Genomic DNA, 23,821 nt, shown 5'->3' with positions numbered 1-23,821 from the left:
TGTTTTAGCTTCCATCACCAACAGAGCTACGAATTTGTTTTTTTTCCCCTAGCGGTCAAAACTCGTCTCTAATTGCCATTATTTTGCAGGATTTCAAAGGTTTCATAGTGTAGTGGTCATCACGTCTGCTTCACACGCAGAAAGTCCTGGGTTAAATCCCCAGTGAAACCAGTCTGTTTTTGGTGTTGAAGTAATTTCCTATCGACTTGTAATATGTGAAATTCTTGGTTTCGTTGCCAAATGACAATACATTTTGGCTTCCATCACAAAGAGAACTACGATTTTGGGTTTCTTTTTTATTGACCATTTTAGCAGAAAACATAATCCCATATTATAAAAATCCTATTTGATTCAAAATATATAGTTCCCATAAATGCAAAAGCAAAAGACCAAACTATGGAGAAAAAAGTAACACATTCAATATAAACTTCAATTTAAGCAAAATCCCTTTGTAGGAATAAAACTGGTAAAATATGTAATAAAAAATGTAAATGTTTCATTAACAAAAAATACTTTCTTCAGCAATAAAAAGGCCCCGTCAGTCACAATTCTGCTCTGCTAGCCAATACACAGTAACTTTCCATCAGGTTTCATAGAGTAGTGCTCATCACGTCTGCTTAACGCGCAGAAGGTCCTGCGTTCAATCCCGAGTAAAACCAATCTGTTCTTGGTGTTGAAATAATACTCAATTAAACTACAATATATGAAGTTCTTGGCTTTGTTGCCGAATGATGGGATGTTTTGGCTTCCATCCTGAACAGAGCTACGAATTTGTTTTTTTTTTCCCTGGCGGTCAAAACTCGTCTCTAATTGCCATTACTTTGCTGGCTTTCAAAGGTTTCATAGTGTAGTGGAAATCACGTCTGCTTTACACGCAGAAGGGCCTGGGTTCAATCCCCAGTGAAACCCATGTGTTCTTGGTGTTGAAATAATCCCCTATCAACCTGCAGTATATTAAGTTCTTGGCTTTGTTGCCAAATAACGGGATGTTTTAGCTTCCATCACCAACAGAGCTACGAATTTGTTTTTTTTCCCCTGGCAGTCAAAACTCGTCTCTAATTGCCATTACTTTGCAGAATTACAAAGGTTTCATAGTGTAGTGGTCATCACGTCTGCTTCACACGCAGAAAGTCCTGGGTTCAATCCCCAGTGAAACCAATCTGTTTTTGGTGTTGAAGTAATTTCCTATCGACTTGTAATATGTGAAATTCTTGGTTTCGTTGCCAAATGACAATACATTTTGGCTTTCATCACAAAGAGAACTACGATTTTGGGTTTCTTTTTTATTGACCATTTTAGCAGAAAACATAATCCCATATTATAAAAATCCTATTTGTTTCAAAATATATAGTTCCCATAAATACAAAAGCAAAAGACCAAACTATGGAGAAAAAAGTAACACATTCAATATAAACTTCAATTTAAGCAAAATCCTTTTGTAGGAATAAAACTGGTAAAATATGTAATAATAATTGTAAATGTTTCATTAACCAAAAATACTTTCCTTCAGCAATAAAAAGGCCCCGTCAGTCACAATTCTGCTCTGCTAGCCAATACACAGTAACTTTTTGTCAGGTTTCATAATGTAGTGGTCATCACTAGAGTTGTGCGCGGTTCGAGGTTCTCCAGTTCAAGGCTCGAGTGATTTTTGGGGGTGTTCTAGATAGAAATAGAACTCGAGCTTTTTGCTAAAATTCAATAGTTCTAGAAACGTTCGAGAACGGTTCTAGCAGCAAAAAGCAGGGCTTTTTACAGCTACAGTGTGCAGGAGCCATCGCTGGCAGCCTGCCACAAGCTGGTAACCAAGATAAACATCGGGTATCCAACCAAAGCGCTTTGGTTAGTAACCCGATGTTTATCCTAGTTACGTGCAGGAAGCCCACACTTCCCCGCTCAGCTCGCTCCGCCCCCTCCTGCCCGCGGCATGTACACACACACACACACACGGTCCCGCTCGGCTTACCTGCGGTGATGAAGTCCCGCCATCCCGACCTCAGCGCTGTCACTGTCCTCCATGGCCACCGCTTGTCACATCACCTCTCGCTTCCGACCCGAGACTGACTAGCGGTGACGTCACGGGCCTCTCGCGAGACTTGGTGTGAAGGATCCGGTCATTGAACTTAGTGACAGGGGCTGTCAGCAGTGCTGGAGATCAGCGCAGGTAATGTACCTCGCTGACAGCAGCACTTGTCATGCTCTGCAGTGACCTGGGCTGACCCATTGATGTTAGCTCAGGTCACTGCATTGCTCTCCCAGCCAATGGGGAACATCCTGCTCTTCATTGACTGGGACAGTGTGGATCGTCATGGCAACCCCTTGGATTACACCAGACCTGGATTTGTTTTTCATTCTAATAAATTGGTTAAAGAGGGAATGTTTTGGGGAGTGTTTTTTCAAATAAAAATGTGTTTGTCGGCTATTTTTTTTTATTACTGACTGGGTTGGTGATGTCGGGTATCTGATAGACGCCTGACCTCACCAACCCCAGGGCTTGATGCCAGGTGACATTACACATCTGGTATTAACCCCATATATTACCCCGTTTGCCACCGCACCAGGGCGCGGGATGAGCTGGGGCGAAGCACCAGGATTGGCGCATCTAATGGATGCGCCACTTCTGGGGCGGCTGCGGCCTGCTATTTTTAGGCTGGGGAGAGTCCAATAACCATGGACCTCCCTAGTCTGAGAATATCAGGCCCCAGCTGTCTGCTTTACCTTGGCTGGTGATCCAATTTTGGGGGGACCCCTACGTGTTTTTTTTTTTAAATTATTTATTTAATTTAAAATAACTGCGTGGGGTGCCCTCAGTTTTGGATTACCAGCCAAGGTGAGGTTGCCAGCTGTGGTCTGCAGGCTGCAGCCGTCTGCTTTACCCTAGCTGGCTACAAAACTAGGGGGAATCCTACGTCATTTTTTCATTTTTTTGGCTAAATACAAAGCTAAGCACCCCTTAGTGCCACATGAAAGGCACCAAAGGGTGCTCCACTTTTTCTCCATTTTTTCTCCACTTTTTCTCCACTTTTTCTTCATTTTTTTCTCCATTTTTTCTCCACTTATTCTCCATTTATTCTCCACTTATTCTCCACTTTTTCTCCACTTTTCCTTCACTTTTTCTCCACTTTTTCCCCATTTTTTCTCCACTTATTCTCCATTTTTTCTCCACTTATTCTCCACTTTTTCTCCACTTTTTCTCCACTTTTTTATCCATTTTTTCTCCACTTATTCTCCACTTTTTCTCCACTTTTCCTTCACTTTTTCTCCACTTTTTATCCATTTTTTCTCCACTTTTTCTCCACTTTTTCTCCACTTTTTCTTCATTTTTTTCTCCGTTTTTTCTCCTCTTATTCTCCACTTATTCTCCACTTATTCTCCACTTTTTCTCCACTTTTCCTTCACTTTTTCTCCACTTTTTATCCATTTTTTCTCCACTTTTTCTCCATTTTTTCTCCACTTTTTCTCCACTTTTTCTCCATTTTTTCTCCACTTTTTCTCCACTTTTTCTCCACTTTTTCTCCATTTTTTCTCCACTTATTCTCCACTTTTTCTCCATTTTTTCTCCACTTTTTCTTCATTTTTTTCTCCATTTTTTCTCCACTTATTCTCCATTTTTTCTCCACTTATTCTCCACTTTTTCTCCACTTTTTTATCCATTTTTTCTCCACTTATTCTCCACTTTTTCTCCACTTTTCCTTCCCTTTTTCTCCACTTTTTATAAATTTTTTCACCACTTATTCTCCACTTTTTCTCCACTTTTTCTTCATTTTTTTCTCCATTTTTTCTCCACTTATTCTCCATTTTTTCTCCACTTATTCTCCACTTTTTCTCCACTTTTTCTCCACTTTTTCTACATTTTTTCTCCACTTTTTCTCCACTTTTTCTCCACTTTTTATCCACTTTTTCTCCACTTTTTCTCCACTTTTTCTCCACTTTTTATATATTTTTTCTCCACTTTTTCTCCACTTTTTCTCCATTTTTTCTCCACTTTTTCTTCATTTTTTTCTCCATTTTTTCTCCACTTATTCTCCATTTTTTCTCCACTTATTCTCCACTTTTTCTCCACTTTTTTATCCATTTTTTCTCCACTTATTCTCCACTTTTTCTCCACTTTTCCTTCACTTTTTCTCCACTTTTTATCCATTTTTTCTCCACTTTTTCTCCACTTTTTCTCCACTTTTTCTTCATTTTTTTCTCCATTTTTTCTCCACTTATTCTCCACTTATTCTCCACTTTTTCTCCACTTTTTCTTCATTTTTTTCTCCATTTTTTCTCCACTTATTCTCCATTTTTTCTCCACTTATTCTCCACTTTTTCTCCACTTTTTCTCCACTTTTTCTACATTTTTTCTCCACTTTTTCTCCACTTTTTATCCACTTTTTCTCCACTTTTTATCCACTTTCTCTCCACTTTTTCTACATTTTTTTCTCCATTTTTTCTCCACTTATTCTCCACTTATTCTCCACTTATTCTCCACTTTTTCTCCACTTTTTCTCCACTTTTTCTACATTTTTTCTCCACTTTTTCTCCACTTTTTCTACATTTTTTCTTCACTCTTTCTCCACTTTTTCTACATTTTTTCTCCACTTTTTCTTCATTTTTTTCTCCACTTTTTCTTCATTTTTTTCTCCACTTTTTCTACATTTTTTTCTCCATTTTTTCTCCACTTATTCTCCACTTATTCTCCACTTTTTCTCCACTTTTTCTCCACTTTTTCTCCACTTTTTCTCCACTTTTTCTCCATTTTTTCTCCACTTTTTCTCCATTTTTTCTCCACTTATTCTCCACTTTTTCTCCACTTTTTCTCCACTTTTTCTACATTTTTTCTCCACTTTTTCTCCACTTTTTCTCCACTTTTTCTCCACTTTTTCTACATTTTTTCTCCACTTTTTCTACATTTTTTCTCCACTTTTTCTCCACTTTTTCTACATTTTTTCTCCACTTTTTCTTCATTTTTTTCTCCACTTTTTCTACATTTTTTTCTCCATTTTTTCTCCACTTATTCTCCACTTTTTCTACATTTTTTCTCCACTTTTTCTCCACTTTTTCTCCACTTTTTCTCCACTTTTTCTCCACTTTTTCTCCACTTTTTCTACATTTTTTCTCCACTTTTTCTTCATTTTTTTCTCCACTTTTTCTACATTTTTTTCTCCATTTTTTCTCCACTTATTCTCCACTTTTTCTCCACTTTTTCTACATTTTTTCTCCATTTTTTCTCCACTTTTTCTCCACTTTTTATCCACTTTTTCTCCACTTTTTCTCCATTTTTTCTCCACTTTTTCTTCATTTTTTTCTCCATTTTTTCTCCACTTATTCTCCATTTTTTCTCCACTTTTCCTTCACTTTTTCTCCACTTTTTATCCATTTTTTCTCCACTTTTTCTCCACTTTTTCTCCACTTTTTCTACATTTTTTCTCCACTTTTTCTCCACTTTTTCTATGGTCGGTCTACCCATTAGCTCTGCCATGCATACTGTAGCTCTACACCTACTGCAGATGTTACTTTATGATTGACATCTCTTTCGTACCAGAGCTGTCTAAGCCTACTCTGACCCCATATTTGTCATTACTATATTGTCCTTGTACTGTATTATGACATTTGTATCATGTGTTTCATTTCTTGCTGTGTTGCAATTTTTTTGCTGCATCCCAATTGTACCTCTACATTGTTCGAGTTTATGTTATTGTTCTCTCACTCTTATGTGATACTGAATATTGTCATTTTTCATGATTACATGCAGATAAGTCCAATCTGACGAAGGCTCAGGCCGAAACGTCATTTGTAACTTGTTTTGGACAAAAACATATATGCTTATGAAAAAAAATGTTTTTCTTAATACGGACCAATAAAGAGTGATTTTGCATTACTATCCGTTGTGACTTACTGACTTAGTCTGGGAGATTTAGAGTGCCGAGGTTACTCACTAATTTTATCTATTATTACCTCTGAGCACCTATATACCAGTGAGCAGAGCTTCCTCTACAGTAGTTCTCCTGATTAGGCATGCCCTTACCTCATGAGCAGGGCATTGCAGCTTTGGTAGCAACCATTACGACATGGACTCTGCTGCTGTGGACCCGAGAAGAGTGAGTGCAGATTCATTGCACCCACACTCCTCACATGAAGGGTCCGCACTCCTAGAAAATGGGGGATACGTTCCCTGAGTGTCTCCCCCCCATATTCTAGACGGTCCAGAGTTGTCGTGGGACCCCTTTATTTTTTTTCTTACAATAAATTGGTGAGAGAGGAAATGTTTTGGGGACTGTTTTTTCAAATAAATTTCTTTTGTCGATTTTTTTTTTTGTTAGTACTGACAGTTTATGATGTTGGGTATCTAATAGACGCCATGACATCACAAACTGCTGGGCTTGATCTCAGGTGACTTTACAGCTAGTATCAACCCGATTTATTACCCCGTTTGCCACTGCACCAGGGCACGGGATGAGCTGGGGTGAAGCGCCAGGATTGGCGCATCTAGTGGATGCGCCACGTCTGGGGTGCCTGCGGCCTGCTATTTTTAGGCTGTGAAGGCCCAATAACTATGGACCTTCCCACCCTGAGAATACCAGACCACAGCTGTCCGCTTTACCTTGGCTGGTGATCCAATTTGGGGGGGACCCTACTTTTATTGTGTAATTATTAATATTTATAAAATAATTATAAAAAAGAGCCTGAGGGGACCTCCCCATTGGATCCCCAACCACGGTAAAGCTGCCAGCTGTGGTTTTCAGGCTACAGCCGTCTGCTTTACCCTAGCTGGCTATCAAAAATGGGGGGACCCAACGTCATTTTTTTTTTAACTATTTTTTAAATAGAAAAAATTAATGGGCTTCCCTGTATTTTGATTGCTAACCAAGGTAACAGCAGGCAGATGGGGGTGGCATCCCGTAGCTGTCTGCTTTATCTGCGCTGAGAATCAAAAATACCGCGGAGCGCTACGTCATTTTTTTAAAGATTTATTTTTACAGCACTATGATGTCCAGCAATCAAAATACAGGGAAGCCCATTTTGTTTTTAGTTATTTAAATAAATAATTAAAAAAAATATATATGGGCTCCTGCTACATTTTTTGTATTGCTAGCTAAGGGTAATCCAAGCAGCTACTGGCTGCTAACCCCCACTGCTTGATGTTACCTTCAATGGCAATGGAAAATCCAGGGAAGCATTTTTTATTTTTTTTGCCAAAAAACTACAAAAAAATGACGTGGGCTTCGCCATATTTTTGTATGCTAGCCAGGTACAGCAGGCAGCCATGGGCTGCCTCCAACCCCCAGTTGCCTATTTGTACCCAGCTGGGAACCAAAAATATAGGGAAACCCGTTTTTTTTTAATTATTTCACTTATTTCATGAAATAATTAAAAAACAAAATGACGTGGGCTTCGGCCCATTTTTGTGTCCAGCCGGGTACAACTAGGCAGCTGGGGATTGGAATCCGCAGCACAGGCTAACCCGAGGTTTCCGGGCGCCTCTGCTGCGGATTTCAGTCCGCAGCCGTCCCAGAAAATGGCGCTCTCATAGAAGCGCCATCATCTGGCGCTGTATCCAACTCTTCCAACAGCCCTGGAGCCGGGTGGCTTGTTGGGTATTCATGAGTTAATACTGGCTTTGTTTTACTAGCCAGTATTAAGCCAGAGATTCTTAATGTCAGGCACGTTTTACCCGGCTATTAAGAATCTCCAATAAAGGGTTAAAAAAAAACACCACACAGAGAAAAAATACTTTAATAGAAATAAATACACAGACACATTAGAGACTCCATCTTTATTACCCCCTGTCACCCCTCCACGATCCTGCTCTTCTGTCTTCTTTCTAGTGTAGTAGTAGTGACGATTGTAGTGAGGAAGGATGAGGTTCACCAGCTCATCACTTGGGGCTGGGGAACCTCATCCTCACTACAATGCTCACTACAATCGTGCAGCCTTCACTCCGTGAGTGATCAGTGCTGGCTGTCAGCGGTAACAGCGGTAACGCTGACAGCGCGTTACCATAGCAATAGTGCTCTCAGAGCCGCGGTTAGCGGTGACGTCACCGCTAACTGCGTTGCTATGGCAACGGTGATCTCCGTTAATGACCGGCTGTGTCAGCCGGTCCCTAACGGAATGGGGAGTCGACCGTGTGCTAGAGCATGTCGCCGGTACACGGCGATACACATATGTGCACCGTGTACCGGAGAGATGCTCTCGCAGGTCCTACATGACGTGTCATAGTCATGTGACCAGTCTGTAGCCAATGAGATAATAGCCACGTGACTGGTCACATGGCTATTTTGATGTCACGATAGGTCCTGCATCTCTGCTGGCAGTGCTGGTCACGGGGAGGATTCAGCGATCATCGGATGGAATAGCGGCAGGAGACAGAGTGCAGAAGGGATCGCGGGGACCGGTAAGTGTTATGGCAATGTTTATTAACTGTTTGTGTACATTTATCATGCATTTTTATATGTTTGTGATTGCCTCCCATTATAGCCTATTGGTTCGAGTTCGGTTCGTCGAACGTTCGACGAACCAAACTCGAACGGGACCCCCGTTCGGCGAACCGACCTCGAGCCGAACCGGGACCAGTTCGCTCATCTCTAGTCATCACGTCTGCTTAACACGCAGAAGGTCCTGGGTTCAATCCCCAGTGAAACCAATCTGTTCTTAGTGTTGAAATCATAAGCTATCCAACTACAATATATGAAGTTCTCGGCATTGTTGCCGAATGATGGTATGTTTTGGCTTCCATCACAAACAGAACTACAAATAATTTTTTTTTTTTTCCCCTGGCGGTCAAAACTCGTCTCTAAATGCCATTACTTTGCAGGATTTCACAGGTTTAATAGTGGAATGGTCATCACGTCTACTTCACATGCAGAAGGTCCTGGGTTCTATCCCCAGTAAAAACAAGCTGTTTTCGCTGTTGAAGTAATTTGCTATCAACCTGTAATATATGAAATTCTTGGTTTTATTGCCAACTGATAAAATATTTTGGCTTCCCTCACCAAGAGAACTACGATTTTGGGTTTATTTTTTATTGACAATTTTAGCAGAAAACATAATCCCATATTATAAAAATCCTGTTTGTTTCAAAATATATAGTTCCTTTAAATACAAAAGCAAACAACTAAACTATGTGGAAAAAAGTAAAACATTCAATGTAAACTTCCTTTTAAGCAAAATCTCTTTGTAGGAATAAAACTGGTAAAATATGTAATAAAAATTGTAAATGTTTCATTAACCAAAAATACTTTCCTTCAGCAATAAAAAGGCACCGTCAGTCACAATTCTGCTCTGCTAGCCAATACACAGTAACTTTCCATCAGGTTTCACAGAGTAGTGGTCATCACGTCTGCTAAACACGCAGAAGGTCCTGCGTTCAATCCCCAGTAAAACCAATCTGTTCTTGGTGTAGAAATAATACTCAATTAAACTACAATATATGAAGTTCTTGGCTTTGTTGCCGAAGGGTGGAATGTTTTGGCTTCCATCCCCAACAGAGCTTCGAATTTGTGATGGAATTTTGGCTTCCATCACAAAGAGAACTACGATTTTGGGTTTCTTTTTTATTCACCATTTTAGCAGAAAACATAATCCCATATTATATATATAGTTCCTTTAAATACAAAAGCAAACAACTAAACTATGTGGAAAAAAGTAACACATTCAATATAAACTTCCTTTTAAGCAAAATCCCTTTGTAGGAATAAAACTGGTAAAATATGTAATAATAATTGTGTTTCATTAACCAAAAATACTTTCGTTCAGCAATAAAAAGGCCCCGTTAGTCATAATTCTGCTCTGCTAGCCAATACACAGTAACTTTTTGTCAGGTTTCATAGTGTAGTGGTCATCACGTCTGCTTAACACGCAGAAGATCCTGCGTTCAATCCCCAGTGAAACCAATCTGTTCTTAGTGTTGAAATAATACGCTATCCAACTCCAATATATGAAGTTCTCGGCTTTGTAGCAGAATGACGGGATGTTTTGGCTTCCATCACAAACAGAACTACAAATTATTTTTTTTTTTTCCCCTGGCGGTCAAAACTCGTCTCTAAATGCCATTACTTTGCAGGATTTCACAGGTTTCATAGTGGAGTCGTTGACACGTCTATTTCACACTCAGAAGGTCCTGGGTTCAATCCCCAGTAAAAACAAGCCGTTTTCGCTGTTGAAGTAATTTGCTATCAACCTGTAACATATGAAATTCTTTGTTTTGTTGCCAACTGATAATATATTTTGGCTTCCATCACCAAGAGAACTACGATTTTGGGTTTCTTTTTTATTGACCATTTTAGCAGAAAACATAATCCCATAATATAAAAATCATGTTTGTTTCAAAATATATAGTTCCTTTAAATACAAAAGCAAACAACTAAACTATGTGGAAAAAAGTAACACATTCAATGTAAACTTCCTTTTAAGCAAAATCCCTTTGTAGGAATAAAACTGGTAAAATATGTAATAAAAATTGTAAATGTTACATTAACCAAAAATACTTTCCTTCAGCAATAAAAAGGCCCCGTCAGTCACAATTCTGCTCTGCTAGCCAACACACAGTAACTATCCATCAGGTTTCATAGAGTAGTGGTCATCACGTCTGCTTAACACGCAGAAGGTCCTGCGTTCAATCCCGAGTAAAACCAATCTGTTCTTGGTGTTGAAATAATACTCGATTAAACTACAATATATGAAGTTCATGGCTTTGTTGCCGAATGATGGGATGTTTTGGCTTCCATCCCCAACAGAGCTACAAATTTGTTTTTTTTTTCCCTGGCGGTCAAAACTCGTCTCTAATTGCCATTACTTTGCATTCTTTCAAAGGTTTCATAGTGTAGTGGAAATCACATCTGCTTTACACGCAGAAGGTCCTGGGTTCAATCCCCAGTGAAACCCATGTGTTCTTGGTGTTGAAATAATCCCCTATCAACCTGTAGTATATAAAGTTCTTGGCTTTGTTGCCGAATAACGGTATGTTTTAGCTTCCATCACCAACAGAGCTACGAATTTGTTTTTTTTCCCCTGGCGGTCAAAACTCGGCTCTAATTGCCATTACTTTGCAGAATTTTAAAGGTTTCATAGTTTAGTGGTCATCACGTGTGCTTCACACGCAGAAGGTCCTGGGTTCAATCCCCAGTGAAACCAATCTGTTTTTGGTGTTGAAGTAATTTCCTATCGACTTGTAATATGTGAAATTCTTGGTTTCGTTGCCAAATGACAATACATTTTGGCTTCCATCACAAAGAGAACTACGATTTTGGGTTTCTTTTTTATTGACCATTTTAGCAGAAAACATAATCCCATATTATAAAAATCCTATTTGTTTCAAAATATATAGTTCCCATAAATACAAAAGCAAAAGACCAAACTATGGAGAAAAAAGTAACACATTCAATATAAACTTCAATTTAAGCAAAATCTCTTTCTAGGAATAAAACTGGTAAAATATGTAATAATTGTAAATGTTTCATTAACCAAAAATACTTTCCTTCAGCAATTAAAAGGCCCCAACAGTCACAATTCTGCTCTGCTAGCCAATACACAGTAACTTTTCGTCAGGTTTCATAATGTAGTGGTCATCACGTCTGCTTAACACGCAGAAGGTCCTGGGTTCAATCCCCAGTGAAACCAATCTGTTCTTAGTGTTGAAATAATACGCTATCCAACTACAATATATGAAGTTTTCGGCATTGTTGCCGAATGACGGTATGTTTTGGCTTCCATCACAAACAGAACTACAAATTATTTTTTTTTTTTCCCCTGGCTGTCAAAACTCGTCTCTAAATGCCATTACTTTGAAGGATTTCACAGGTTTCATAGTGGAGTGGTCATCACGTCTACTTCACATGCAGAAGGTTCTGGGTTCAATCCCCAGTAAAAACAAGCCATTTTCGCTGTTGAAGTAATTTGCTATCAACCTGTAATATATGAACTTCTTGGTTTTGTTGCCAACTGATAATATATTTTGGCTTCCCTCACCAAGAGAGCTACGATTTTGGGTTTATTTTTTATTGACAATTTTAGCAGAAAACATAATCCCATATTATAAAAATCCTGTTTGTTTCAAAATATATAGTTCCTTTAAATACAAAAGCAAACAACTAAACTATGTGGAAAAAAGTAAAACATTCAATGTAAACTTCCTTTTAAGCAAAATCTCTTTGTAGGAATAAAACTGGTAAAATATGTAATAAAAATTGTAAATGTTTCATTAACCAAAAATACTTTCCTTCAGCAATAAAAAGGCCCCGTCAGTCACAATTCTGCTCTGCTAGCCAATACACAGTAACTTTCCATCAGGTTTCACAGAGTAGTGGTCATCACGTCTGCTAAACACGCAGAAGGTCCTGCGTTCAATCCCCAGTAAAACCAATCTGTTCTTGGTGTAGAAATAATACTCAATTAAACTACAATATATGAAGTTCTTGGCTTTGTTGCCGAAGGGTGGAATGTTTTGGCTTCCATCCCCAACAGAGCTACGAATTTGTGATGGAATTTTGGCTTCCATCACAAAGAGAACTACGATTTTGGGTTTCTTTTTTATTCACCATTTTAGCAGAAAACATAATCCCATATTATATATATAGTTCCTTTAAATACAAAAGCAAACAACTAAACTATGTGGAAAAAAGTAACACATTCAATATAAACTTCCTTTTAAGCAAAATCCCTTTGTAGGAATAAAACTGGTAAAATATGTAATAATAATTGTGTTTCATTAACCAAAAATACTTTCGTTCAGCAATAAAAAGGCCCCGTTAGTCATAATTCTGCTCTGCTAGCCAATACACAGTAACTTTTTGTCAGGTTTCATAGTGTAGTGGTCATCACGTCTGCTTAACACGCAGAAGATCCTGCGTTCAATCCCCAGTGAAACCAATCTGTTCTTAGTGTTGAAATAATACGCTATCCAACTCCAATATATGAAGTTCTCGGCTTTGTAGCAGAATGACGGGATGTTTTGGCTTCCATCACAAACAGAACTACAAATTATTTTTTTTTTTTCCCCTGGCGGTCAAAACTCGTCTCTAAATGCCATTACTTTGCAGGATTTCACAGGTTTCATAGTGGAGTCGTCAACACGTCTATTTCACACTCAGAAGGTCCTGGGTTCAATCCCCAGTAAAAACAAGCCGTTTTCGCTGTTGAAGTAATTTGCTATCAACCTGTAACATATGAAATTCTTTGTTTTGTTGCCAACTGATAATATATTTTGGCTTCCATCACCAAGAGAACTACGATTTTGGGTTTCTTTTTTATTGACCATTTTAGCAGAAAACATAATCCCATAATATAAAAATCATGTTTGTTTCAAAATATATAGTTCCTTTAAATACAAAAGCAAACAACTAAACTATGTGGAAAAAAGTAACACATTCAATGTAAACTTCCTTTTAAGCAAAATCCCTTTGTAGGAATAAAACTGGTAAAATATGTAATAAAAATTGTAAATGTTACATTAACCAAAAATACTTTCCTTCAGCAATAAAAAGGCCCCGTCAGTCACAATTCTGCTCTGCTAGCCAATACACAGTAACTATCCATCAGGTTTCATAGAGTAGTGGTCATCACGTCTGCTTAACACGCAGAAGGTCCTGCGTTCAATCCCGAGTAAAACCAATCTGTTCTTGGTGTTGAAATAATACTCGATTAAACTACAATATATGAAGTTCATGGCTTTGTTGCCGAATGATGGGATGTTTTGGCTTCCATCCCCAACAGAGCTACAAATTTGTTTTTTTTTTCCCTGGCGGTCAAAACTCGTCTCTAATTGCCATTACTTTGCGTTCTTTCAAAGGTTTCATAGTGTAGTGGAAATCACATCTGCTTTACACGCAGAAGGTCCTGGGTTCAATCCCCAGTGAAACCCATGTGTTCTTGGTGTTGAAATAATCCCCTATCAACCTGTAGTATATAAAGTTCTTGGCTTTGTTGCCGAATAACGGTATGTTTTAGCTTCCATCACCAACAGAGCTACGAATTTGTTTTTTTTCCCCTGGCGGTCAAAACTCGGCTCTAATTGCCATTACTTTGCAGGATTTTAAAGGTTTCATAGTTTAGTGGTCATCACGTGTGCTTCACACGCAGAAGGTCCTGGGTTCAATCCCCAGTGAAACCAATCTGTTTTTGGTGTTGAAGTAATTTCCTATCGACTTGTAATATGTGAAATTCTTGGTTTCGTTGCCAAATGACAATACATTTTGGCTTCCATCACAAAGAGAACTACGATTTTGGGTTTCTTTTTTATTGACCATTTTAGCAGAAAACATAATCCCATATTATAAAAATCCTATTTGTTTCAAAATATATAGTTCCCATAAATACAAAAGCAAAAGACCAAACTATGGAGAAAAAAGTAACACATTCAATATAAACTTCAATTTAAGCAAAATCTCTTTCTAGGAATAAAACTGGTAAAATATGTAATAATTGTAAATGTTTCATTAACCAAAAATACTTTCCTTCAGCAATTAAAAGGCCCCAACAGTCACAATTCTGCTCTGCTAGCCAATACACAGTAACTTTTCGTCAGGTTTCATAATGTAGTGGTCATCACGTCTGCTTAACACGCAGAAGGTCCTGGGTTCAATCCCCAGTGAAACCAATCTGTTCTTAGTGTTGAAATAATACGCTATCCAACTACAATATATGAAGTTTTCGGCATTGTTGCCGAATGACGGTATGTTTTGGCTTCCATCACAAACAGAACTACAAATTATTTTTTTTTTTTCCCCTGGCTGTCAAAACTCGTCTCTAAATGCCATTACTTTGAAGGATTTCACAGGTTTCATAGTGGAGTGGTCATCACGTCTACTTCACATGCAGAAGGTTCTGGGTTCAATCCCCAGTAAAAACAAGCCATTTTCGCTGTTGAAGTAATTTGCTATCAACCTGTAATATATGAACTTCTTGGTTTTGTTGCCAACTGATAATATATTTTGGCTTCCCTCACCAAGAGAGCTACGATTTTGGGTTTATTTTTTATTGACAATTTTAGCAGAAAACATAATCCCATATTATAAAAATCCTGTTTGTTTCAAAATATATAGTTCCTTTAAATACAAAAGCAAACAACTAAACTATGTGGAAAAAAGTAAAACATTCAATGTAAACTTCCTTTTAAGCAAAATCTCTTTGTAGGAATAAAACTGGTAAAATATGTAATAAAAATTGTAAATGTTTCATTAACCAAAAATACTTTCCTTCAGCAATAAAAAGGCCCCGTCAGTCACAATTCTGCTCTGCTAGCCAATACACAGTAACTTTCCATCAGGTTTCACAGAGTAGTGGTCATCACGTCTGCTAAACACGCAGAAGGTCCTGCGTTCAATCCCCAGTAAAACCAATCTGTTCTTGGTGTAGAAATAATACTCAATTAAACTACAATATATGAAGTTCTTGGCTTTGTTGCCGAAGGGTGGAATGTTTTGGCTTCCATCCCCAACAGAGCTACGAATTTGTGATGGAATTTTGGCTTCCATCACAAAGAGAACTACGATTTTGGGTTTCTTTTTTATTCACCATTTTAGCAGAAAACATAATCCCATATTATATATATAGTTCCTTTAAATACAAAAGCAAACAACTAAACTATGTGGAAAAAAGTAACACATTCAATATAAACTTCCTTTTAAGCAAAATCCCTTTGTAGGAATAAAACTGGTAAAATATGTAATAATAATTGTGTTTCATTAACCAAAAATACTTTCGTTCAGCAATAAAAAGGCCCCGTTAGTCATAATTCTGCTCTGCTAGCCAATACACAGTAACTTTTTGTCAGGTTTCATAGTGTAGTGGTCATCACGTCTGCTTAACACGCAGAAGATCCTGCGTTCAATCCCCAGTGAAACCAATCTGTTCTTAGTGTTGAAATAATACGCTATCCAACTCCAATATATGAAGTTCTCGGCTTTGTAGCAGAATGACGGGATGTTTTGGCTTCCATCACAAACAGAACTACAAATTATTTTTTTTTTTTTCCCCTGGCGGTCAAAACTCGTCTCTAAATGCCATTACTTTGCAGGATTTCACAGGTTTCATAGTGGAGTCGTCAACACGTCTATTTCACACTCAGAAGGTCCTGGGTTCAATCCCCAGTAAAAACAAGCCGTTTTCGCTGTTGAAGTAATTTGCTATCAACCTGTAACATATGAAATTCTTTGTTTTGTTGCCAACTGATAATATATTTTGGCTTCCATCACCAAGAGAACTACGATTTTGGGTTTCTTTTTTATTGACCATTTTAGCAGAAAACATAATCCCATATTATAAAAATCATGTTTGTTTCAAAATATATAGTTCCTTTAAATACAAAAGCAAACAACTAAACTATGTGGAAAAAAGTAACACATTCAATGTAAACTTCCTTTTAAGCAAAATCCCTTTGTAGGAATAAAACTGGTAAAATATGTAATAAAAATTGTAAATGTTACATTAACCAAAAATACTTTCCTTCAGCAATAAAAAGGCCCCGTCAGTCACAATTCTGCTCTGCTAGCCAATACACAGTAACTATCCATCAGGTTTCATAGAGTAGTGGTCATCACGTCTGCTTAACACGCAGAAGGTCCTGCGTTCAATCCCGAGTAAAACCAATCTGTTCTTGGTGTTGAAATAATACTCGATTAAACTACAATATGTGAAGTTCATGGCTTTGTTGCCGAATGATGGGATGTTTTGGCTTCCATCCCCAACAGAGCTACAAATTTGTTTTTTTTTTCCCTGGCGGTCAAAACTCGTCTCTAATTGCCATTACTTTGCGTTCTTTCAAAGGTTTCATAGTGTAGTGGAAATCACATCTGCTTTACACGCAGAAGGTCCTGGGTTCAATCCCCAGTGAAACCCATGTGTTCTTGGTGTTGAAATAATCCCCTATCAACCTGTAGTATATAAAGTTCTTGGCTTTGTTGCCGAATAACGGTATGTTTTAGCTTCCATCACCAACAGAGCTACGAATTTGTTTTTTTTCCCCTGGCGGTCAAAACTCGGCTCTAATTGCCATTACTTTGCAGGATTTTAAAGGTTTCATAGTTTAGTGGTCATCACGTGTGCTTCACACGCAGAAGGTCCTGGGTTCAATCCCCAGTGAAACCAATCTGTTTTTGGTGTTGAAGTAATTTCCTATCGACTTGTAATATGTGAAATTCTTGGTTTCGTTGCCAAATGACAATACATTTTGGCTTCCATCACAAAGAGAACTACGATTTTGGGTTTCTTTTTTATTGACCATTTTAGCAGAAAACATAATCCCATATTATAAAAATCCTATTTGTTTCAAAATATATAGTTCCCATAAATACAAAAGCAAAAGACCAAACTATGGAGAAAAAAGTAACACATTCAATATAAACTTCAATTTAAGCAAAATCTCTTTCTAGGAATAAAACTGGTAAAATATGTAATAATTGTAAATGTTTCATTAACCAAAAATACTTTCCTTCAGCAATTAAAAGGCCCCAACAGTCACAATTCTGCTCTGCTAGCCAATACACAGTAACTTTTCGTCAGGTTTCATAATGTAGTGGTCATCACGTCTGCTTAACACGCAGAAGGTCCTGGGTTCAATCCCCAGTGAAACCAATCTGTTCTTAGTGTTGAAATAATACGCTATCCAACTACAATATATGAAGTTTTCGGCATTGTTGCCGAATGACGGTATGTTTTGGCTTCCATCACAAACAGAACTACAAATTATTTTTTTTTTTTCCCCTGGCTGTCAAAACTCGTCTCTAAATGCCATTACTTTGAAGGATTTCACAGGTTTCATAGTGGAGTGGTCATCACGTCTACTTCACATGCAGAAGGTTCTGGGTTCAATCCCCAGTAAAAACAAGCCATTTTCGCTGTTGAAGTAATTTGCTATCAACCTGTAATATATGAACTTCTTGGTTTTGTTGCCAACTGATAATATATTTTGGCTTCCCTCACCAAGAGAGCTACGATTTTGGGTTTCTTTTTTATTGACCATTTTAGCAGAAAACATAATCCCATATTATAAAAATCCTGTTTGTTTCAAAATATATAGTTCCTTTAAATACAAAAGCAAACAACTAAACTATGTGGAAAAAAGTAACACATTCAATGTAAACTTCCTTTTAAGCAAAATCCCTTTCTAGGAATAAAACTGGTAAAATATGTAATAAAAATTGTAAATGTTTCATTAACCAAAAATACTTTCCTTCAGCAAGAAAAAGGCCCCGTCAGTCACAATTCTGCTCTGCTAGCCAATACACAGTAACTTTCCATCAGGTTTCATAGAGTAGTGGTCATCACGTCTGCTTAACAAGCAGAAGGTCCTGCGTTCAATCCCCAGTAAAACCAATCTGTTCTTGGTGTTGAAATAATACCCAATTAAACTACAATATATGAAGTTCTTGGCTTTGTTGCCGAATGATGGGATGTTTTGGCTTCCATCCCCAACAGAGCTACGAATTTGTTTTTTTTTTCCCTGGCGGTCAAAACTCGTCTCTAATTGCCATTACTTTGCAGGCTTTCAAAGGTTTCATAGTGTAGTGGAAATCACGTCTGCTTTACACGCAGACGGTCCTGGGTTCAATCTCCAGTGAAACCCATGTGTTCTTGGTGTTGAAATAATCCCCTATCAACCTGCAGTATATAAAGTTCTTGGCTTTGTTGCCGAATAACTGGATGTTTTAGCTTCCATCATCAACAGAGCTACGAATTTGTTTTTTCTTCCCTGGCGGTCAAAACTCGTCTCTAATTGCCATTACTTTGCAGAATTTTAAAGGTTTCATAGTGTAGTGGTCATCACGTCTGCTTCACACGCAGAAGGTCCTGGGTTCAATCCCCAGTGAAACCAATTTGTTTTTGGTGTTGAAGTAATTTCCTATCGACTTGTAATATGTGAAATTCTTGGTTTTGTTGCCAAATGACAATACATTTTGGCTTCCATCACAAAGAGAACTACGATTTTGGGTTTCTTTTTTATTGACCGTTTTAGCAGAAAACATAATCCCATATTATAAAAATCCTATTTGTTTCAAAATATATAGTTCCCATAAATACAAAAGCAAAAGACCAAACTATGGAGAAAAAAGTAACACATTCAATATAAACTTCAATTTAAGCAAAATCCCTTTGTAGGAATAAAACTGGTAAAATATGTAATAATAATTGTAAATGTTTCATTAACCAAAAATACTTTCCTTCAGCAATAAAAAGGCCCCGTCAGTCACAATTCTGCTCTGCTAGCCAATACACAGTAACTTTTCGTCAGGTTTCATAGCGTAGTGGTCATCATTTCTGCTTAACATGCAGAAGGTCCTGGGTAGAGTTGAGCGCGGTTCGAGGTTCGAGGTTCTCCAGTTCCAGGCTCGAGTGATTTTGGAGGCTGTTCGAGATCGAACTAGAACTCGAGCTTTTTGCAAAAGCTCGATAGTTCTAGATACGTTCGAGAACGGTTCTAGCAGCAAAAAGCAGGGCTTTTTACAGCTATGGTGTGCAGGAGCCATCGCTGGCAGCCTGCCACAAGCTGGTAACCAAGATAAACATCGGGTATCAAACCAAAGCGCTTTGGTTAGTAACCCGATGTTTATCCTAGTTACGTGCAGGAAGCCCACACTTCCCCGCTCAGCTCGCTCCGCCCCCTCCTGCCCGTGGCATGTACACACGTACACACGTATACACACACACACACACACACACACACACACGGTCCCGCTCGGCTTACCTGCGGTCGGCCCGGGGGCAGCAGTCCTTGGCACTGGAAACTGTGGCTGCCGGCTCTTTAAGGCCCGCAGACCACAGCGTTCACTGTGTTCTCCTGCATTGAGCATCATCTGTGGGCGGAGTTACCGCCCGGCGTCCTGCTCGGTCACACAGATGAAGGAGTCACAGTGCCAGCCAGTGACCCCCAGCACATTGCTTCCCTCCGGCGCTGTGTGGGCCCCATCTGCACCGTAACCTGATCAGTATGTGGGACATCACTCCCTCCCCGCCCCTCCCTGTCCCCCCGTGCATGTGTGGGCCCCGCAGAGCCTTGTGTGAAGCCCCCGGAGCCGCGTGTGTGGGCCCCGCAGAGCAAGGTGTGTGTTTGTATGTATGCATGCAGCAGAGCAGTATGCGTGTCTATATGTATGTATATATGCAGCAGAGCAGTATGCGTGTCTGTATGTATGTATGTATATATGCAGCAGAGCAGTATGCGTGTCTGTATGTATGTATATATGCAGCAGAGCAGTATGCGTGTCTATATGTATGCATGTATATATGCAGCAGAGCAGTATACGTGTCTGTATGTAAGTATATATATATGCAGCAGAGCAGTATACGTGTCTGTCTGTATGTATGTATATATGCAGCAGAGCAGTATGCGTGTCTGTATGTATGTATATATGCAGCAGAGCAGTATGCGTGTCTGTATGTATGTATGTATATATGTAGCAGAGTAGTATGAGTGTCTGTATGTATGTATATATATATGCAGCAGAGCAATATGCGTGTCTGTCTGTATGTATGCATGTATGTATGTATGCAGCAGAGCAGTATACGTGTCTGTATGTATGTATATATGTAGCAGAGTAGTATGCGTGTCTGTATGTATATATATATGCAGCAGAGCAATATGCGTGTCTGTCTGTATGTATGCATGTATGTATGCGGCAGAGCAGTATGCGTGTCTGTATGTATGTATGTATATATGCAGCAGAGCAGTATGCGTGTCTGTATGTATGTATATATGCAGCAGAGCAGTATGCGTGTCTGTATGTATGTATGTATATATGTAGCAGAGTAGTATGCGTGTCTGTATGTATGTATATATATATATATGCAGCAGAGCAATATGCGTGTCTGTCTGTATGTATGCATGTATGTATGCAGCAGAGCAGTATATGTGTCTGTATGCATGTATATATGTAGCAGAGTAGTATGCGTGTCTGTATGTATATATATATGCAGCAGAGCAATATGCGTGTCTGTATGTATGTATGTATATATGCAGCAGAGCAGTATGCGTGTCTGTATGTATGTATGTATATATGCAGCAGAGCAGTATGCGTGTCTGTATGTATGTATATATGCAGCAGAGCAGTATGCGTGTATGTATGTATATATGCAGCAGAGCAGTATGCGTGTCTGTATGTATGTATGTATGTATGCAGCAGAGCAGTATATGTGTCTGTATGTATGTATGTATGTATGCAGCAGAGCAGTATGCGTGTCTGTATGTATGTATATATGCAGCAGAGCAGTATGCGTGTATGTATGTATGTATGTATATATGCAGCAGAGCAGTATGCGTGTATGTATGTATATATGCAGCAGAGCAGTATGCGTGTCTGTATGTATGTATGTATATATGTAGCAGAGTAGTATGCGTGTCTGTCTGTATGTATGCATGTATGTATGCAGCAGAGCAGTATACGTGTCTGTATGTATGTATATGTAGCAGAGCAGTATGCTTGTCTGTATGTATGTATATATGCAGCAGAGTAGTATGCGTGTCTGTATGTATGTATATATATATATGCAGCAGAGCAATATGCGTGTCTGTCTGTATGTATGCATGTATGTATGCAGCAGAGTAGTATGCGTGTTTGTATGTATGCATGCAGAGCAGTATGCGTGTCTGTCTGTATGTATGTATGTATGTATGCAGAAGAGCAGTATGCGTGTCTGTTTGTATGTATGTATGCATGTATGTATGCAGCAGAGCAGTATGCGTGTCTGTCTGTATGTATGTATGCAGCAGAGCAGTGTGTGTGTGTGTGTCTGTATGTATGTATGCAGCTGAGCAGTATGTGTGTGTCTGTCTATATGTATGTATGTAGCAGAGCAGTGTGTGTGTGTCTGTCTATATGTATGTATGCATGCAGAGCAGTATGTGTGTGTCTGTATGTATGTATGTATGGAGCATAGCAGTATGTGTCTCTGTATGTATGCATGTATGATGTGTATCTATGTATGTCAGTGTATATGACTGTATAGATTTGTCTGTTTATATGTATTTTTGTGAGTTTGTCTTTAAATATGTATATGTACGTGTATGTATCTGTGTATGTGTGTATGTCTGCGTGTTTATGGGGCCCACTGGGACTCTTCCGCCCGGGGCCCACAAAAACCTGGAGCCGGCCCTGCCTGCGGTGATGAAGTCCCGCCATCCCGACCTCAGCGCTGTCACTGTCCTTCATGGCCGCCGCTTGTCACATCACCTTCTCTCGCTTCCGACCCGAGACTGACTAGCGGTGACGACACGGGCCTCTCGCGATTCTTGGCTGTGAAGGCGGCGGTCATTGAACTCAGTGACAGGGGCTGTCAGTGTGCTGGAGATCAGCGCAGGTAATGTACCTCGCTGACAGCAGCACTTGTCATCCCCTGCAGTGACCTGGGCTGACCCATTGATGTTAGCTCAGGTCACTGCACTGCTCTCCCAGCCAATGGGGAACATCCTGCTCTTCATTGACTGGGACAGTGTGGATCGTCATGGCAACCCCTTGGATTACACCAGACCTGGATTTGTTTTTCATTCTAATAAAATGGTTAAAGAGGGAATGTTTTGGGGAGTGTTTTTTCAAATAAAAATGTGTTTGTCGTCTATTTTTTTTTATTACTGACTGGGTTGGTGATGTCGGGTATCTGATAGACGCCTGACCTCACCAACCCCAGGGCTTAATGCCAGGTGACATTACACATCTGGTATTAACCCCATATATTACCCCGTTTGCCACCGCACCAGGGCGCGGGATGAGCTGGGGCGAAGCACCAGGATTGGCGCATCTAATGGATGCGCCACTTCTCGGGCGGCTGCGGCCTGCTATTTTTAGGCTGGGGAGAGTCCAATAACCATGGACCTCCCTAGTCTGAGAATATCAGGCCTCAGCTGTCTGCTTTACCTTGGCTGGTGATCCAATTTTGGGGGACCCCTACGTGGTTTTTTTTTTAATTATTTATTTAATTTAAAATAACAGCGTGGGGTGCCCTCAGTTTTGGATTACCAGCCAAGGTGAGGTTGCCAGCTGTGGCCTGCAGGCTGCAGCCGTCTGCTTTACCCTAGCTGGCTACAAAACTAGGGGGAACCCTACGTCATTTTGTTTTCATTTTTTTGGCTAAATACAAAGCGAAGCACCCCTTAGTGCCACATGAAAGGCACCAAAGGGTGCTCCACTTTTTCTCCACTTTTTCTCCACTTCTCCACTTCTCCACTTTTTCTCCACTTTTTCTCCACTTTTTATCCATTTTTTTCTCCACTTTTTCTCCACTTTTTCTCCACTTTTTAGCCATTTTTTTCTCCACTTTTTCTCCACTTTTTCTTCACTTTTTCTCCACTTGTTATCCATTTTTTCTCCACTTTTTCTCCACTTTTTCTCCGTTCTTTTTCTATGGTCGGTCTACCCATTAGCTCTGCCATGCATACTGTAGCTCTACACCTACTGCACATGTTACTTTGTGATTGACATCTTTTTCGTACCAGAGCTGTCTAAGCCTACTCTGACCCCATATTTGTCATTACTATATTGTCCTTGTACTGTATTATGACATTTGTATCATGTGTTTCATTTCTTGCTGTGTTGCAATTTTTTTGCTGCATCCCAATTGTACCTCTACATTGTTCGAGTTTATGTTATTGTTCTCTCACTCTTATGTGATACTGATTATTGTCATTTTTCATGATTACATGCAGATAAGTCCAATCTGACGAAGGCTCAGGCCGAAACGTCATTTGTAACTTGTTTTGGACAAAAACATATATGCTTATGAAAAAAATTTTTTTCTTAATACGGACCAATAAAGAGTGATTTTGCATTACTATCCATTGTGACTTACTGACTTAGTCTGGGAGATTTAGAGTGCCGAGGTTACTCACTAATTTTATCTATTATTACCTCTGAGC

General features: G+C 39.1%; 5 non-coding genes across 5 annotated transcripts; all 5 read left to right on the top strand.

Annotated features, from left to right (window-relative positions):
- Nucleotides 1-836: 836 nt before the first annotated feature.
- TRNAV-UAC (transfer RNA valine (anticodon UAC)) lies at nucleotides 837-909 on the top strand. Its single transcript has one exon. It is a non-coding gene; the product is annotated as a tRNA-Val (tRNA).
- A 9,884-nt stretch (nucleotides 910-10,793) lies between these two features.
- TRNAV-UAC (transfer RNA valine (anticodon UAC)) lies at nucleotides 10,794-10,866 on the top strand. The gene has a single exon. It is a non-coding gene; the product is annotated as a tRNA-Val (tRNA).
- A 2,901-nt stretch (nucleotides 10,867-13,767) lies between these two features.
- On the top strand, nucleotides 13,768-13,840 carry TRNAV-UAC (transfer RNA valine (anticodon UAC)). Its single transcript has one exon. It is a non-coding gene; the product is annotated as a tRNA-Val (tRNA).
- Nucleotides 13,841-16,742: 2,902 nt separating this feature from the next.
- TRNAV-UAC (transfer RNA valine (anticodon UAC)) lies at nucleotides 16,743-16,815 on the top strand. Its single transcript has one exon. It is a non-coding gene; the product is annotated as a tRNA-Val (tRNA).
- A 1,902-nt stretch (nucleotides 16,816-18,717) lies between these two features.
- TRNAV-CAC (transfer RNA valine (anticodon CAC)) lies at nucleotides 18,718-18,790 on the top strand. Its single transcript has one exon. It is a non-coding gene; the product is annotated as a tRNA-Val (tRNA).
- The last annotated feature ends 5,031 nt before the right edge of the window (nucleotides 18,791-23,821 follow it).

Source organism: Anomaloglossus baeobatrachus, chromosome 2 (assembly GCF_048569485.1).
Source record: "Anomaloglossus baeobatrachus isolate aAnoBae1 chromosome 2, aAnoBae1.hap1, whole genome shotgun sequence".
Classification (NCBI taxonomy): Eukaryota; Metazoa; Chordata; class Amphibia; order Anura; family Aromobatidae; genus Anomaloglossus; species Anomaloglossus baeobatrachus.
The sequence above is the reverse complement of the archived record's forward strand: the minus strand, read 5'-3'. Positions and strand labels throughout refer to the sequence as shown.